The sequence below is a fragment of the Rhinolophus sinicus genome, chromosome 14, assembly GCF_057876585.1.
Source record: "Rhinolophus sinicus isolate RSI-liver-muscle chromosome 14, RSI-T2T, whole genome shotgun sequence".
Lineage (NCBI taxonomy): Eukaryota > Metazoa > Chordata > Mammalia > Chiroptera > Rhinolophidae > Rhinolophus > Rhinolophus sinicus.
In genome coordinates, this window is record NC_142514.1 from 12,668,878 (window position 1) to 12,687,576 (window position 18,699).

The window sequence follows — 18,699 nt, forward strand, 5'->3', positions numbered from 1 at the left end:
ACAAGGATGAACTTGGGTAAACAAATAAGCTGTTAGCACTGGGAAAAACTGTAAAGTGTATAACAGGTGCTCAATAAATGTCAGGTTTTCACATTTTAATTATATTTCTTTGTTTTACAACTTATTGACGCACATGTTACGTATTTACACAAGTCACCCATTTCAATGGTTTTTAGTAAATTTACCAACGATCACTGTAAGTCAGATTTAGAATATCTCACCTCTCCCAGTAAGATTTCTTGTGCCCATTTACTATGACTCTCTTTTTCTAACCCCTGCCCCAGGCAACCACTAATCTACTTTTTGTCTCTATAGATTTGTCTTTTCTGGACATTTCATATGAATGGAATCATACAGTACGTGATCTCCTGTGTCGTGATTCTTTCAGTGAGTATCCAAGTTTTTAGGTTCATCCATCTCATAGCATCAGCAGGTCATTCCTTTGTATTGACAATCTCTTTTTAAATTTTGATAATTTAAATTTTGATAATTTACTTTTCTGCACTTCAGGTCTTCCTCTGGAAATAGAAAAAAAATATCTACTTCATAGGATGGTGATATGGGTTAAATGAGTTAATACATGTAAAGTCAGCATGTATGTAGTAAATGCTCAATAAATATTAGCTATTATCACCACATTTTTTCATTCTTCTTGCTTATGCAAATATGGAAAGCCTATAAATATGTAAGGAGGCAGGAAAAACATAAGCACCTCCAACGATCCCACACCCAGTGGCCCTCTCTGGCATGCAAGTTTAGTCCTGCTGCCAGGGAGAATAAACTGCCCTCTCCCCTCCATCCCCCATCCCCACCCGCAGGCTGCAGTTTCTAGAACATTCTCATCAGGTTTCCTCATGGCAAAATGAAAGAGAGCAGTAAAACATGACGGCACAGAAGAAAGGGAGTGGCTGCAAGTCCCACATGATGCTACAGGTGAAAATTAATCCTTTAAGCAAAACAGAAAATTTTTGAGGTGTCCCATCTCTCCTCCCAAAAAACAATAATGACAACAACAGCCAAAAAAAAAGCTGGCAAAAAGGGCAACTCTGGCTCACCTCAGCAGCGGCAGCGTGTTCCTGGGCCTCTGCCTTCCTGGGCACCTCTGGGCTTACAAGCGGTTTACGCTGCCTGTTGGCTTGACAGTTATTCTGGGTGGGTTTGCCTTCCTTGAAAAGGGCGTGGGTTTCACTGGAGTCAGGGCTCCAGAGTGCCCACTGGCTGCCCAACAGCGCTGATCTTGGCCAACAGCCTTGGGGGAGCTCTGGTTCTTCCAGCACCTTCTCCAGGTTTCCGCAGCCTGTCTCATGAAGGCCAGCCGGGGAGTCCTGTATAATCTGGCTATATGGTGGTGTGGTTATGAGCTGGGATCCAGAGCCAGGCACCATCAATTAACTGTGTGGCTGTGGGCAAGTGACTCAACTGTTCTGGGCCTCAGCTTCCCCCTCTGTAGAATTAAATGATAGCAGTTACTATGAGGATTAAACAAGTCCACATGTGTAAGGAGCTCAGAGCAGCACCTGGCAGGTATAGCCAGGTTGGCTAGCACGAGCCAACATGCCTCGAAACTTTGGTTTGTGCCAGGCACTGTTCTAGATGATGGTTTCAGCTCCACGTGACAGGAAATCAAGGCCAGGGGTTACAGAGGCCTAACTAGGGCTATGCTGGATTACTCTAGAGGGGCGCCACAAGTTTGGGGGGGGGGCTTGTTTTTAGGCCTTATTCCCTGATTCCTATATGATAGGCATCTGTTGAACATTTCCTTTACCCTGACTCCATCACTAACACTTCACATATTAAAGACCCTTCTTACTGATGGGAAAACTGAGGCTCAATGGGTGAAGGGCTCTATCTAATTACAATAATTCATGGCACAGTTAAGCTCTGAATCCAACTTTGAACTCCAAGTCCTCTCCATCTCGCTCTGACTGCAGCTCCTTTCTCAACAACTCAAAGGTGGAACATCCAAACATAGACCTGAGGTGTGTGTGGGCTGTTAAAGTGATTTCTGCCAACCAATTGCACAGTGGAAACCTTCAATGGGAAGAAAGAGGTGTAGAGAAGCTAGGGGCAGTGGCGTTATCAAGTGAGCCCAGAGCCAAGATGAGAAGCAATGCCCTGCACTCCTACCACTGGGCCTTTGCACATGCTTATTCCTCCTCCAGGACCACTGTTCCGCCTTCTCGCTGCCTAACTCTTATTTATCCTTCAGATCTTAGCTTTGGTCTACTTCTCCTTTGTTTGTTGTCTTGTTTTAACTTTGTATTGAGGTATAACTTACACTCAATTAAGTGCACAAATATTACGTGTTCAGCTCAATGAATTTCTACATATGTACACCCACATGTACTCACCACTTACATCATTTCCCACCTTCCAGAAGGCTCCTTCGTGCTCCCTTTCACTGGCATCTCCCAAAGGTAATCAGGTTCTGACTGTTCTCACCATGAATTCTTTCCTAACCTCGTGGAAGTGGTATCATACTGTATGTTTTGGCTTCTTTTGCACAATCTTATCTATATGAGATCCATCCACGTAGTTCTGCGTAGCAGCATTTTGCTCTTTTGTTTTGCTGTATAGTATTATATGGACTGAACATACCACTATTCATTCTACTGTGGATGGATGTTTCTAGGTTGCGGCTATTTGGAGTAATGCTGCCATGAACCTTCTCATACATGTCTTTTGGTGAACATACATGCTTATTCCTCTTGGATGTAAATCAAGGAATGGAATTGCCGTGTCCTAAGGGACATGTATGTTTAGAGTTAGTAGCTACTGCCAAACAGTTCTCCAAGCTGGCCATACAAGTTTACACCCCCTTCAGTAGTATCTGAGAGTTCTCATTGCTCCACGTCCTGGCTCATATGTAACAGAGCCAGTCGTTTTTACTTTAAACTTTCAGGTGAATGTGCAGGGTAATAGTCGCTCTCCCCAGAAGCCACTCTGTAGCCCCCAGACCAGGGTAGGGACCTCCTGTTCTTCCTTGTTGTAGAGTCACTTCTCTGTAGCATTTCCACCAGTTCACTCTCCCTCATCTCATGGAGAAAGGGCTGCTTGAGGGAGGAAAGGGCACCATCTATCTGACCCATCGCTCCTTTGGGTCAGGAGAAGCCAGACCCTGTCATCCCGTCCTAGGCCCTTCACCCTCTTCCAGGGAAGCCGTAAGTCTAGCCCTGAAAATGAAGGGTCCTCTTGTTGATGTGCCCTAGTTCATTTCAAGCCCAAAGCTTAATGAGCCGGCTTCTTACTGAGTGTGTGATACCTCTCGGAGCCTCAGTTTCCCCATCTATAAACTAAGACACCTCTGCTCCATAGGGTTGTGGTGAGAGCTGAATGAAATGCTATATATTAAGTCCTTGGAAGGGTGCCTGGTAGAGGGGAGTGTCTCTCTGAGGTCACTCGAAAACCACAGGCCTCTCTCAGAGGAGATGACCTCTCCTGCCTCATTCTTCTCATCAACAGAAAGCTCTATAAAGTGCCGAACTGCATGAACCAACATGTCCACCTCTTCCCAGAAAGATGGGTCCCTGACCTCAAAAACCAACAAGGACCGAAAGCCTTTTGTCTGCTCCACACGTGGTGTCTCGCTCATTTCTCACGTTACTCTGCTCCATCGACTCTAACAGCAATGGTTTCCGTGCCAGGCATCATATTAAGTGCTTCCCATGCATCATCTCATTTTCCCCCGACCTCATCCTTCCCCTTTTCCAGGTGAGAAACTGAGGCTTGGAGAGGGGAAGCTAGGTGGCCGAGGGGCGACTCTTTCCCCTGTTCCAGGGCCTGGAGAGCACAGGTCCGAAATCTTAAGCCAGGTCCTATGTGGATACTGCCATGTCCACACCAATCTCAGGACAAGGGAGGACCCTGCTTCTGCATGGGGGGCCAGCATGAGTGGATGCTCGTCAGGGAGTTCTGGAAACCACAAGGCAGGGCAGGGGAGTCCTTACCCTGTGAGGTCCCTTCTGTCTTCCCTACTGGCTTGCTTTTTGAGCTTGGTGAATCCCCACTTCCCTCACCTCTGATTTCTGGTGTGCAAATGGCTTCCTCGCGTGTCAAAGAAAGCCCTCAGAAAAGGGCAGGGCAGGTCCTCTGTCACCTCATCGTCCTATTTCTGCTGAAATAGATGTCCCAGCAACAGGGATACCTCCTGGGAGGTGATTGCAAAGAAAAGGGTGAGTCAAAGGCATTTTTCCAAGAGGACTGCCCCTTCTAGCACATGTAAAGAAGGAATGCGTCTGATCTCATCCCGGGCTCTGATGGCAGGAACATCTCCCTAATTGTCCTTAAAGCAACTTCAAAATTACTCATCGCAGAAGTCACTGTGTCAGCCTCGGTGACTTCCCCAATAGCTGTTTTGTAACTGCAGGGGCCTCTGCCAGCCAGAAGCTTCCTTAGTCTACACCAGCCCTGCAACTTCCGGCCCAACTCAAAAGAGATAATAGGAGTCACCAAGGTGTCCAGTAACAGGGGATTGACTAAATACGTCATGGCACATTCATAAAAAGTAACACTCAGCAATCCTGAAGATGATACACACCCATCCTTCCTGGCATAAAGAGGCCTAGCACATACTGTGGAGGTGAAAAGGCACACGAGAAAACCCATTTTAAAAGTCTTTGTCTTAGGTCTGTGGGGTTGGTGGGGTTGTCTCTGTGTATATACAGAGAAAAGAATCTGAAAAGACATCCACAAGGTCAGCAGGTGGTTTTCACTTTTTAAAAATACAGGTATGCGTTTTCTGAAAGACAGTAACAATTGTTGCAAAGCTCTGTGTCAGGTGTCATGGTGTCCTTTCCCAGCAGTATCTCATTTAATCCTCACATCAAGACAAATTTGGCAAAATTCTTTCCCCTTTTTACAACGAGCAATTATAACTTTTACAAGGAGAAAAATGAAAAAGCTATTTTCACTTTGAAAAACAAACAAAAAACCATATATCTCATATGGCTGCATAAAAGACACCGGGCCAAGTAGGAAATCAAAAGATAAATTCTCTGTATAGAATGTGGCCCTGACTTTAGGAAGGTTCTGGTCCCAGGTACCTAAATAACTCGAATGCTAGTTTGCATCTGGTAAGTGCACCAAGAGGCCCCAGCACAGTGTTATGAGAATACAGAACAACAAGCTGTGGCTTTAGGGGACCACAAAACAAATATTTACCGAGCATCTACTACATGCCTCTGCTCTCAGTGCCTTATTCCGTTGGGGCTCACAGCAGCCCTTGGGGTGGGCATAACTTCCATCACTGCACTCATGAGGAAATCCAGACTCAGCAAGGCTCTGAAATGTTCCCAGAGCCATGAAGCCAGGACTAGTAGAGACAGGATTCAAACTTCTGTCCCCAAAACCAGTGGTGTCTCTCCCACTCCTGACACTTCCACTATCCCCAGAGGAGTGTTCAGGACAAAGCTGCTTTTGAATTCAAACTCGCTTCGTAAATAACATTTCAACAGCAGGTGAGGCAAACAGAGGCAATTCTCTGTCCAGGCCTTAGTTTTCTCACTTCTCAGTTTTGGGGATAATAATACCAACCTCATAGAGTTGGTGTGAGGCAATAGAAATAGCTATGCGTGTAAAGCACCTTGAAAACACGCCTGGTGCCCAGTGAGCTCTGCACCTAGTGTGCTCTGGAGTCAGGCTGCCTGGGTTTGTGTCTCTTCTCTGCCACTTACTGTGTGACACTGGACAAGTTACTTAACTTCTCTGTGCCTCACTTTCTTCATCTGTAGAGTGGGTGTGATTAAAAAACAAAAGTCCTAACCTCATACTTCTGTTGGGACAATTAGATAAGGGAATGCATGTAAGGGATTCAGAGCAATGCCAGCACATAGTAGACACTGCATAAAAATGGTCATTATTATTATAATTAATATTATTTTGTACTGCAAAGACTTCTGAAGTTATCAGAACCTGATAATTGCTGCTGGGGTTTTTTAAGGGCCTGTTTAAATGAAAACATTCCAGGAGGGGTGGAAACACCACCAGTTTCCATCTGCCAACCTCTTGGCAAGAGGGCAATGGTGTCACAGATAGTGAGGAGGGTGGAGAGGCGTGGGTCAAAGGGCCTTGAAGGGAAGGAGAAGAACCTCCCCTAGTAGAGCATAAATTGGGAGGAAAGGTCACCTCGGACAGTGTCATAACTCTAACATCTAGTCTGTCACCCAGCCTAATCCTAGCTGTGCAAGATCAGGCAGAAAATAGCAATTGATTATAGCTACCTTGGCTGAGCAGTAGTTATGGGATACGCACTGCACACAGCTCTATTTGTGCAGGCCATCATTTAATCCTCAGAGAAACGCCATGAGCTCATGCTCCCCCCACCCCATTTTACAGATGGAGAATCTGAGACCCAGGAAGCTCAAATGACTTGGCAAACATCACACAGCTCATTTGTAGTCCAGATATGACTGCAGTCGGGCTGTACAAACCCATAGCCCATATTCTTTCTCTAATCCCACACTCTGTCCCTTTGATGTGCACTCTTTTGATTCAGTGAATGGACACACACCTCCCTCTACCCCTTGGGTCCCCAAGGTCAGATGGTCCCCACCTCCCATGCCGCTAAGACAAGCTTCTGTAATTGAGCTGGAATCAGGCCTCCTTTGGAGACAACACTGGGGCTGTCTGGGAAAAACAGTGAGTCTGGCCAGCTATCAGAAGTCTCCGGATCTCAGCCTTTCTTTGGTGGTCCCATCCGAGGTTGGCCACCATCCCTACCTGTCAGGCGAGGCTTAAACCACCCAGCCCACAGGCAGGATTGGGACATCTGTTTGGAAGTTGCCATGGGAGAGCAAAGCTCATCTCCTGTGACTTGGAAATTGGTCACCCAACCTGGAGTCCAGACCTATTTCCCTGAACCCATCCGTGCCATGTGTCAGATAAGAGGCTGGTGAGTAATTCGAGCAGCAGAGCTCAGGTATGGGAAAGCAGGATGCTTCTGAGAACCGGTGGGACCCAGGAACGAGGCACATGACACCTGCTTCTGTCCTGTGGTTCACTCAGGTGTGAACTGTCCCTCTCTGGGCCTCAGTCTTCACAGCTGAAAAATGAAGGGTTGAACTAGACCATCTCCCAGGACCTTCCAGGTACCCCCAAATCTGGTGGTTCTATGATAGCATCCCCTTCCTTCTTGGTGTCCACAAAGGAACAGGAAGACATAGTCCCTACCCTCAGGGAATTCAAGTGGGGAGGCTGGGGCAGTGGGAGGACAATGACATTTATAGCCGCCAGGTTCTGGGTTCACATCCAAGCTCTGAGTATGTGACCTCAAGTTACCTCCTCCAAGCCTCATTTCCCCCACTGTAAAATGGGGCTATGAGAGCTACCCTTAAAGTCATGGGGAGAAAACCATATGAGATACTACCTCACACCCACTAGCATGGCTATCATCACAAAAAAAAAAAAAAAAAAGGAAAAGAACATGTGTGGGCAAGGATTGGAGAAATTGGAACCCTGGTACACTGGTGGTGGGAATGTAAAACAGTACAGCCACTATGGAATTACCAGCAATTCCACTCCTCGGTGTATACCCAGGAATTGAAAGCAAGGACTTAAACAGACCCTTGTACTCCCATGTTCACAGCAGCATTAGTCACAACAGCCAAAAGTAGAAACAACCCATGTGTCCTTCCATAGATGAATGGATTAACAAAACATGGTCTCGATAGACAATGGAATATTGTTCCACCATAAAAAGGAAGGCAATTCCGACACATGCTATACAAACATGGATGAACCCAGAAGACATTATGCTAAGCGAAACACGCCAGTCACAAAAGGACAAATATTTTAAGCTTCCACTTGTATGAGGTGCCCAGAAAGGCAAATTCATAGCCAGAAAGTGGGACAAAGATTACCAGGGGCTGCAGAGAGGGGGGAATGGGGACTTATTCTTTCATGGGTACAGGGTTTCAGTGCGGGACGATGGAAGAGTTCTGGAAATAGACAGTGGTGATGAGTGCACAATATTGTAAATACTTAAATTCCACTGAATTGTGTACTTAAAAATGGTTAAAATGGTACATTTTGTGTTACATATATTTTACAGCAATAACAAAAAATTTTAAATATATCATCTGAAAAAAAGAACTCATGGGGAGGGTTAAGTGAGACAAGGTCAGAAGCTGTCTGCACAATTCTTTGCCAGGAAGGAACACAGATCCCACTAAGTCCACCAATGACATGGGCGCGCTCCGCCGAGCCCTGTGGCATGCTCGGGGCGGGAGAGCGTTTGCACGGTTTTATTGTCACTCTCCACTGGACCCTTGCCCTCAAGGAGCCCCCACTGCCCAGTGGAGGGGGCCAGGCAGGCCCACCAATGCTGCCCACAGCAGCTTAAAAGTGATGGGTGACAAGGTCTGGAATGCGCCCAGAGGTCACAGACATTTGGAGGTGAGATGAGAAGGCTGGGAGAGCCAGCGGGTGTGGGATGGGCTGTTGTCCCACAAACCAAAGTTCTAGGCCATTTGAAAGTAAGGACAAGAACAATGGGGCTGCTGGGAACCTGGGGGGCTTCCTGGAGGAGATGGCCTAGAACTGGGTCTTGAAGGAGGTAGAGATAGGACATTCCATGGGGATCCCAGCTTTCTAGCAGCCCTTCTGCTTAGGCTGGATGCAGTGAAGAATCATTTATGGAGCTTCCACCCAGCGCTTAGCTCATTCAGTCCTAACAGTGACCCCATGAGGTGGCTGTCATTGTGCCCATGTTATAGAAAGGGAACCTGAGGCCCGAAAGACTGAGTAACTTGTCCAGGGTGATGGCATGAAGGTTGAAGCCCAGGCCTATCTGACCCCCCAAGCCTGTGCCGCTCCCACAATACAAAATTGCTCTCCAAGGATTAGAGCAGGTCCCAATCCCCACGTGACTCCTCCCACTTCAAGGTCTGGGCGCAACCAGCTTTCTCTTTTACTTTCTGTGTTTCCTTGGGAAAAACACTCAAGTTCTTTGACCCTTGGTTGCCTTATCTGCAAGCTGGAGAACATAGAGTCCTTCCTTAGAAGAATATCTGTGAAGATTAAATGAGATACTGTTTCTGACATGCTCAGTACAATCCCTGGCATATTATACATACCCAACAATTGATAGCTACTTTATTTTTATTCTTCTTCTTCTTTATTATGGTGATAACAACTACTGTTTCTATTGCTATTAAGACAAAGGTCATCTATTAAGAGGGATCACCACTTCAGATACCTACGGAGGCTGAACAGGCAACACAAATCTATGAATTGGGCAGTGCAACAGGGGAGGTGGGGTCTGTGGCAAAGTGGAGTGTGTGTGCCCCATGCTCCGGCCTAAAGATGGTCTGTGGTACTATAAAAAATAAATGTTTGGTCTTCGCCCCTGGTTCCTATCGTGTTTCCCTGAAAATAAGACCTAGCCGTACCATCAGCTCTAATGCGTCTTTGGAGCAAAAATTAATATAAGACCTGGTATTATCTTATATTATATATTATATATTACATTACATTATATAAGATTGAGTCTTATATTAAAATAAGACCAGGTATTGTATTGTATTGTATTATATTATATTATATTATATTATATTATATTATATTATATTATATTATATTGTATTATATAAGATTGGGTCTTATATTATATTAAAACGAGACTGGGTCTTATATGAATTTTTGCTCCAAAAGATGCATTAGAGCTGATGGTCCCGCTAGGTCTTATTTTCAGGCAAACACAGGTCGTTCCTGGCACAGAGCTCCTAAAACATTTGGAATTTACTGTCTTTTATACGCTAATGAGCTGACTCTTTGGGGCCGTCCTGATAGTTCCAGGATGGGGGCTGGTCGCCAGAAGAACCAAGTCCTGAGTAGAGCCTTAGGGCTTTTCAGCCTCCCCTCCCCAAGCTCTGCGGAGGAGAGAGGGGCTGGAAATTGAGTTCAGTCTGGCTAATGAGACCTCCATTAACACCCCTACACAACATGGTCCAGAGAGCTTCCAAGTTGGTGAACACACTGAGCTAGGTGCTGGGGTGGTGGCACATGTGACAAGGCCATGCATGGAAGCTCCGTGCCTGCCACGCCCCACACCTTGCCCTTTGCATCTCTTCCAACATCAGGCTGTTCCTGAGATGCGTCCCTTACACTGAACCGGTAAACCCAAGTGTTTTCCTGAGTTCTGTGAGTTGTTCTAGTGGATTATCAAACCTAATGAGGTCAGGGCTACCCCCCCCTTCCCGATGTATAGTCGGTTGGTCAGAGGACAGGTCACCCCCCCCAGGACTTGTGATTGATACCTGAAGTAGGGGGCAGTCTTGGGGGACTGAGACCGTAACTTCTAGGCTCTGTGCTAACTCCAGTTAGTGTCAGAAGTGAATAGTTAGACACTTAGTTGGTGTTGGAGAATTGCAGTATTGGTGTGGAAAACCCCCACACAATTTGGTGTCAGAAAAAAGACATCACGTAGTCAAACTAAAAATTAAATATATATATATATATATATATATATATATATATATATATATATATATATATATATATATATATATATAGTGTCAAGTGATTGGAGGGAGCACGCAGGAATCCGGGGGGGTCAGCCGTGCTGTGCTCTCTCTTAGCCTGGTTGGTGGCCACCCAGCTGCTCACTATGTGACAGTTCACTGAGCTATATAATTACGTACTGTGAATATTTCTGCCTGCATGTTATTACTTTAAAATTCAACTATACCAGTTAGCTAAGCCATACCTAAGGTCAGATTTGGCCTCCAGGCAGCACATTTGCTACCCCTGAGTTAGGTATTTTCTCCTAGATGGAGAACACCTGGCCATGGAGAGGACCAAGGCACCAGGATTTGAGACTCACTTCAGGTAACAGTGGGCAGTACTGGGACAGAGCCTAAAGGGCTCATCAGGTCCAGCCCCTTTCCTCCTGGGCATAAAATATTATTATACCCATTTCCCAGATGAGGCCACCAAGGCCTGGAAACCTCCAGCAAGATGCCCTACATCAGAAGGCACCATCTCTCTTAAAATCCTCAACAGCCTAACTCTGTTGTCTCACCTTCCTGGGCCTCTGGAAACCTTTGCAAGCCTCTGCCTGGACGGGGCTGATGGGGTCCCGAGGCTATCTCAGTTGGCTTTTCTACCAGGCCGAAGTCACTTTCATGTCCTTGACTCATCCTTGTTGCAATTTCAATTATTATTTTTAGTGATGCTTTTAAAATATGCTTCAAGGCCTTCGGGCACTAACGTCTCACCAATCCAAATTCATCACCATTATTGTGATTAGTATTTAATTAACAATACTAATTTCCTACACTGGCCATCAACTTGTCATTAGGTGATTTCAAAACACTTAGCAAAGGTTGACTCACGCCCCACAGGCTGGTCAGAAACAGCATTTTTTTTCTCCCCAGATAGTCAGTGACCTGGATGAGAATTGAGGACACCATACTGTGTGGCCAGTAGGTTCCATTAATACAGCCAAGCGTAGTGTCAGGTACCTTATGATATTGTTTCAGTGCTGCCTCCCAGCAGGTGATGTTAGGTCTCATAAGACGCAGCATTAAATAACGTTGACTTCTATAACGGGAGAGCTGCTTGTTCATTCCTTTTCCATTTTTCCCCCTGAATTGGATGAGGAGAAAGTCTCAGCCTTGTTGTCATTTGTCCCTGACACCCTATATCCCTCTTTAACAAAGAGAGAGCAGACCCCAAGCGCAGACCCTCGGGCTCAACCTTCTATCTAGGGTAAGTGGTGGTGACGTGATGTAAAGGTTCCCTTTTGAATGAATTTATTTAAGTAGAAGGTGAATCTCAAGAAAATATTAAAGAAACAACAGTCTGGATCAGGGGTTGGCAAACCATGGCCCGTGGGCCAAATCTGGCCTACTGCCTGTTTTTCTACAGTTCACGAACTAAAAATTATTTTTACATTTTTAAATAGCTGGAGGTGGGGGGACCGAAGGAGAATAATATTTTGTGATATGAGACAAATACGTGAAATTCAAATTTCAGTGTCCGTAATAGTTGTATTTGCACACATTAGTGCTCATTGATTTCTGTTTTGTCTGTGGATGCTCTGGCACTACAGTGGCAGAGTCGAGTAGATGCAACAGAAACCAAATAGCCTACAATGTCTAAAATATTTATTATTTGACCCTTTAAGAGAACGAGTTTGCCGACCCGTGGTGGAGGGGTCGCTGACGTGGCAAAGAGCTTGTTGACGGTCCCAGTGAGTGAATCCCTCATTGGAACTCTGGGAGGGTGTCATCATTTGTTTCCACCCAGTTTACAGGTGAGAAGGAAACGGAGGCTCAGAGAAGGTTAGTGACTTGTCCAGCTAGTCAGCAGCAAGTTGGGATTTGAACACAGGTCAGACTGCAGAAGGGCATTTGGTGGGCAGGGATGAACATAACTTATGTTTTTGTGATCGTTCTTCTCATAACTCCCACCCATTCATCCTCTCCATGTCCTCCAAACACACCTGTCACTTTCTAACTTCTGCACCTTTGTTCATATACTCTCCCTCCTCTTCCCATTCTTAACCCCAGCAAGATGGCCCTTCCTCTCCCCACCCCTCCCAGACCCAGGGCAGCCCCCTTCCTCTTTTGCCCTCCCCCCACTCACAGGCATGTGGCCGTGGATTGTTCACCATCATTTCCTGATGATACGGCTCATCTCCCCAGGGTCAGGAAAGGGGGAACTGCCTTATACAAACTCCAAGTGACTGAGCAGGACAGGAGAGGTCTCATGTCTGGAGCCTGGCCTACAGCCTCATGTCACTTCTCCCTGGCTTATGCCTTATGCTTGCAATTCCCCAAACCCATCACAATAGCTCAGGCCTCTTTACCTACGCACAGGCAGTTCCTTCTGGTGGAAACACCTTCCCTGCCCCTTCTGCACCTAACTCCTATTCATCCTTCAAAGCCTCAATCGGGCAGCAGTATGAAGACCTCCATGTACCCCACTCTCACCTCCAAAAGAGTAGATCACTCCCTCCCCTGGGCTGCCGCCATTCCCCCAACTACTGGTGAGGCTGTAGAGGGGTGGCTTAGCAGGCAGGTCTGGAGCCAGATCGCCTGGGTTCAAATCTGACTCTTCTCAGTTCTAGCTCTGTATCATTGGACACGTAACTGAGTCTTGCTCTGTCTCAGTTGCTTCGCCTGTGAAATGGGGACAGTGACAGTAAATTGCGCCTGGGGTCAGATTGGACCATGTAATGCCTGTGAAGCCCCTCCACACAGTAAGTGCTCGGTAAATGTTCACTGTTATTACTGCACTGTAATGTCAGTATCTACGTCTTCCCATTCTCCAAGTGATGGGGTGGGGGGGTCCTGTGGGAGTGGGAACTGGCTCTCATCTACGTGCGACTCCCCAGTGCCTAATGCAGCAGCAGGTATGGGTTAGGTACTCTGTAAAAGGGAGTTCCCTTCCACTTTTCTCCTCCTCACCTCCACCCCAGCCTCTGCTCTGAGCTGAACAAAGCAAACTGGCTGGGAATGAGGCTTAGCCTGCCCAAGTACCAGGTTCGCTTTCTCACAGAGGTCCTTGACCTGAAACCAGGGCCCCAGGGCCCAGGGCCATGGCTGCAGCCACCCCACAGCTGACCTTTCAACCCCTTGCGAATCCGAGGAGAGGAACCCATAAACATGGTTTATAGGCCAGGAAACAGATTAAGAGGCTTGCCTTGTTCAAAGTCAGTGCAACCTCAAAGGAGGCCACACCAGCGTCCTTGTTCTTCGTCCAACCCCTAGACTCTCTTCTGAGAGTGGGCTCCCCTCCACCAAAAGTCTGTTAAAACAAAACAAAACAAAACAAAACAACCCAACCAAAGACATGCCTGAATGATGTCCTTACAGCCAGGCTTGGGGCCAAGGCAGCAGCATGCAAAGCAAACCGAAGCCTCCCCAGGGAAACCACAGTCCCCATAAATCTAAATGGAAAGGGGGTGAGTTAGCTACCCAGTAGGGCCCCGTGAAAGGCAGGGCAGTGCAGTGACAAAGAGCTCAGGCCCTGGGTTCAAATTCAAACATCACAACTTAATAGCTGTGTGACCTTGGACAAGTCACTTCACCTCTCTGAGCCTCAATTTTCAACTCAGTCAAATGAGGTACAGAGCTGCTGTGAGGATGAAATAATACCTGGGAAGTGCTTTGCACACCATGCCAGGCACGCAAATAAATTTTCAATTCACCTAGCTCTATCATCACCTGGGAGAATCCTTGGTTCCCTTTCCTGCTTTCTCTGGGCCTCCGCTCCTTCCAGAGCAAGTCCTCCCTGCTCATACTTGCCCCCTCAGAGTCGAGTAGTTAGTCCAGGGTTGTACAGGGCACTGGGAGCAAGATGGAGCTGGGCCAGCTGGGGTCCAATACTTAGCCCCATTAGAACCCTAATCACCGCCTTAGATGGGGTGACCCTAAAGTCCAACCCGATGCAAGGATTCATGTACCTGAATGTGTTGTTTACTGGGGAGGCGATCCCAGGAAATGCCAGTAGGGGACTGGGTAAATGAGACAGAAAAAGGAAGGCAGCCAGCTACCACTAGGGCTCCTGTCCTGGGGTGAGGGTAGGGGTGGCGCTGTGATTTCCCCAACACTTCACACCTACTGTGGATGCCAAGGCATGAGAAAGCTCCCAGGAGAAGACCTGGAAGGGCCGGCAGCTGGAAGTGGGTGAGTGCTGTGGCGCGGTGATGGTGAGGCCTGTGAGGGCACCCATGGCGTCTGCTACGAGCACCTACTATGTTCCAGGCACGCAGGTGCCATACACATCAGGTCTCACGCAGGCCCCCAACGACCTTGCAAGATGAACAGCGTTATCGCCTCCTCTTTTTAAACAGCTTTATTGAGGTATAATTTACATACCACAAAATCTGCCCATTTTAAGTATACAATTTAGTGTATTCTTATTATATTTGCAGAGCAGGTCCACTGTCACCACGATCTAATGTTAGACCATTGCCCATTCTCCTCGGCCGACCTACAGCTCCACCAGCCTTAGGCACTCACAAATCTATTTTCTGCCTCTATTGAGATGTCTATTCTGGACATTTCATATTCCAAATGGATTCCAAATGGAATCCTACAATCGACGGTCATTTGGGTCTGGCTTCTTTCATTTTGCATCATGTTTTTGAGGTACATCCATGTTGTAGATGTGTCAATATTTCAATCTTATTTTAATTGTCAAATAGAATTCTGTCGAATGGATATACGACTACCTTTTGCTTATCCATTCGCCAGCTGGTGGACATTTGAATTCATTTTTTGGCTTTACTGAATAATGCCGCTACAAATATTAGTGTACAAGTTTTTGTGTGAATACATGTTTTCAGTTTTGAGTGAATACGTAGGGTGGAATTGCTGGGTCATATGATAATACTATGTTTACCACTTTGAGAACATGCTTTTGCAAAGCAACTGTGCCGTTTGACATTCCCACCAGCAATGCATAAAGGTTTCAATTCTGGACACCCTTGTCAACACTTGTTACCGTCTAGTGGGTGTGAAAAGATATCTCATTGTGGTTTGGATTTGCATTTCCCTAATGACTAAGGGCAGCTTTTCATGTGCGTATTGGTCATATGTATTCTCTTTTTTAAACATGTATCTATTCAAATCTTTCGGCCATTTTTAAATTGTGTTATGTGTCTTCTCTGCCATCCCCCTTTACAGAGGAAAGGACGGAGGCTCAGAGAGGCAGAGCAGCTTGACCACAGCACCACAGCGTGTGGGTGACAGGCAGCCGGACCCCCATGTACTGCCCTTGGCACTACTCCTGGTTGTGTCCAGATCCCCATTTGACCTTATTCCCCAAGGACATGTTTGGAGGTTGTTGGGAGCTGAATGTTTGGTTCTTTGGAAATGAGGGGCCGGGGGACTCCTCCAGGGCATCGCTCCCACTTTAGAGGTCTGTGATCGCAGAGAGAAACGCACTTCACAGCAGCCTGCTTACCTCACCCTGAGAAGCTGCCCCTCCCCAGCACAAGGACCAGGTGACAGCACAGACCACCCTGCCAGGTACTCAGCGTTTGAAGACTTGTGTCATGGGCCATGCGCTCCACCCCACCTGCTCCCCCCTCGCTCCCTCAGCCCTCCACTCGGGAGCATGGCCTGCTTTCTCCTGACCTCTGGCCTTGGCTCTGCTTCTTGGCTACTGTTCTTGTCTGTTCTCTACAGTTCAGTGATTCCACTAATAGCCCTCTGGGTCACACCCCTACTGGCCTGACCCAGCTCTCTCTCCTCTAGAAGCCATTGGTCAGTCCTCTCAGCGGACATTGTCTTAGCACCTGCTCAGGGCAGAACTCCAGGGACTCAAAAGCACAGGACACAATCTGTGCCCTTGATGAGGCGGACGAGGCAGAACCATACATGACTGAGAGCCAGTGAAGATCTATGGGAGCTGTAATAGATGAGAAAAGTCTGCACAGGGAACTGTGGGGTGAGGAGCAGGAAGCAGAAGTGAAGCAGAGTTCATGGTCAGACTCATCCCTGGAGAGTAGAGGCAGGGATGGGTGTTCCAGGTAGAGCTATGGCAGAGGGGGGTGAAATCTGTTTGGGGAATGGCAAGGAGCTCTGGGTTGTTGGGCTGTAAAGGACAGAATTGGCATCTAGTAGAGTTGGGGTCATGGGGGACCATGAAAGAAGTTGGGGAGTCAAAGAGGGTTTTAAGCAGAGAAGGGATATGGTCAAATCTGTGCTTCAGAAAAATGCAACCATGCTGATCAGTCTTTCATTAAATTCAGCACATGTGCCTCTCTTGGGTGTTTTGTGCTGCCAGACAATCCATTCCACTCCATTTCCCAGTCTCTTCACTCTCCCATTCTCTTCAACGAGCATCTCACACCTTCTCTCTCTCATAGCTTAGACACCTCCTCAGCATCCTCCTTTTCAGCAAATGACCTTCTTTCCTACTTACTGAGAAAGCAGAAGCAACCAGAAGAGCGGGCCCACACCGTCCATCTCATTCCAACATATATGACTGCATTCCCGCTGTCTCTATGAGTGAACTCTCCTGCTCCTACCAGAGCCCCATTCGCACCCTATCTGCTCTCCCCTGCACACCAGCCTCACTCCATCAACTGGCCCCTGTCTGCTGGGTCATCTCGTCATCATACAAATCTCCACTCTACCTTAAGGTAACGTCTCAACTTTTTTTTTTTTTTTTTTTAACTTTACATCTCTCTTCAGCTACTGGCCCAATTCTCTGATCATTTGTACAGTACAATTTCACAAAAGAGGTGTGAATTTTTCTCCAGCCACATTCAACTTCAAGAATTGAATCAATTAAAAAAGAGAATCAAACTGAGCACGGAACAAGAGACTATAAAAATGACCGTGGAGATTTGAAAAAGAAACACATAAAACATCCAGGAATGAAAAATATATTAAGTGAAATTTCAAAATCAATGCATGGATTAAACAATAGATTATATAAGGCTGAAAAGATAATTGAGAAAATGGAAGCTCTATCTGAAGAAACTATCACAGAGAGACAAAAGTATAAACTATGAAAAAGAGACTAAAAACATGGTGGGAGGGTGTAAGGTACATCTCAATGGAGTTCAATATGCTAGGCTGAAAAATGGCCTCCAAAAGATATCTATGTCCTAATTCCTGGAACCTACTAATATTACCATATATGGCAAAAGGGGGGATCTTTGAAGATGTGATTAATTTAAGGGGCACAGGATGGACATATTAGTCTGGATTATTCGAGGTCCTTAAATGGAATTACATGCATCCTTATAAAAGGGAGGCAGAGGGATATTTGACACAGAGAAGTTAATATGAAGATGGAACAGAGAGAGATTCAAAGATTCTCTCCTTGAATACTGGAGTGATGAGGATGAAAGCCAAAGAGTGCTGGCAGCCACCAGAAGCTGAAAGAGACAAGGAACGGATTCTCCCCTAGAGCTGCCAAAGGAAACATGGCCCTGATGACACCTGGATTTCAGCCCAGTGTTACTGATTTAGGGCTTTTGGCCCCCAGAACGGTGACAGAATAAATTTCTGCTCTTTTAAGCCGCCAAGTTTGTGGTAATTTGTTACAGCAGCCACAGGAAACTAATATAATGGGAGAAAAGCAATCATCACAAAGATAGTGGGTAAGAATTTTTCAGAATTGATGGAAGATGTGAATCGTCATATTCAAGAAGTAGAGTAAATCTCAAGCAACATTAAAGTTTAAATCTATATCCATATATAACACAATGAACCTTTATAAGAGCATGTGCAAAGAGAAAATACAGTCAGAGAAAGAAACAACAGATTTACTATCACCACCACTCACAAAAAACAAGGATTCATGGATAGTTGACTTTTCAACAGTAACAACGGTAGCCAGAAGACAGTGGACCGATTTTTTCAATAGCCAAATACTTGTTCCTTCGTGAAAAGAATTTTCACTGGGACCTTCCAAAGACATGTTATCCTAGATACACAAGAACGACAGGACTTCATCAGACCATCCTGTGTGGTTACTTTCCATCTCTGGGATTCTCAGGCCTATTGTAGCCCCCTGTTTGTTTACAACTGCAGTGATCTCTGCAGGGTATAATAATATGGTTTAAAATTTTTATTATTATCTATTTTATAAATTGCTATGTTCAACAGTTTTAACTTCAAAAGTTAAAGTAAACCTTAGAATTTTTTTTTTTTTAATTTGGAGACGTAAAAGGACCTTTCAGTTGTTTTCATACTCAAATAGCAATCAGTGTGGGTATAATATTCTAGAGTTATT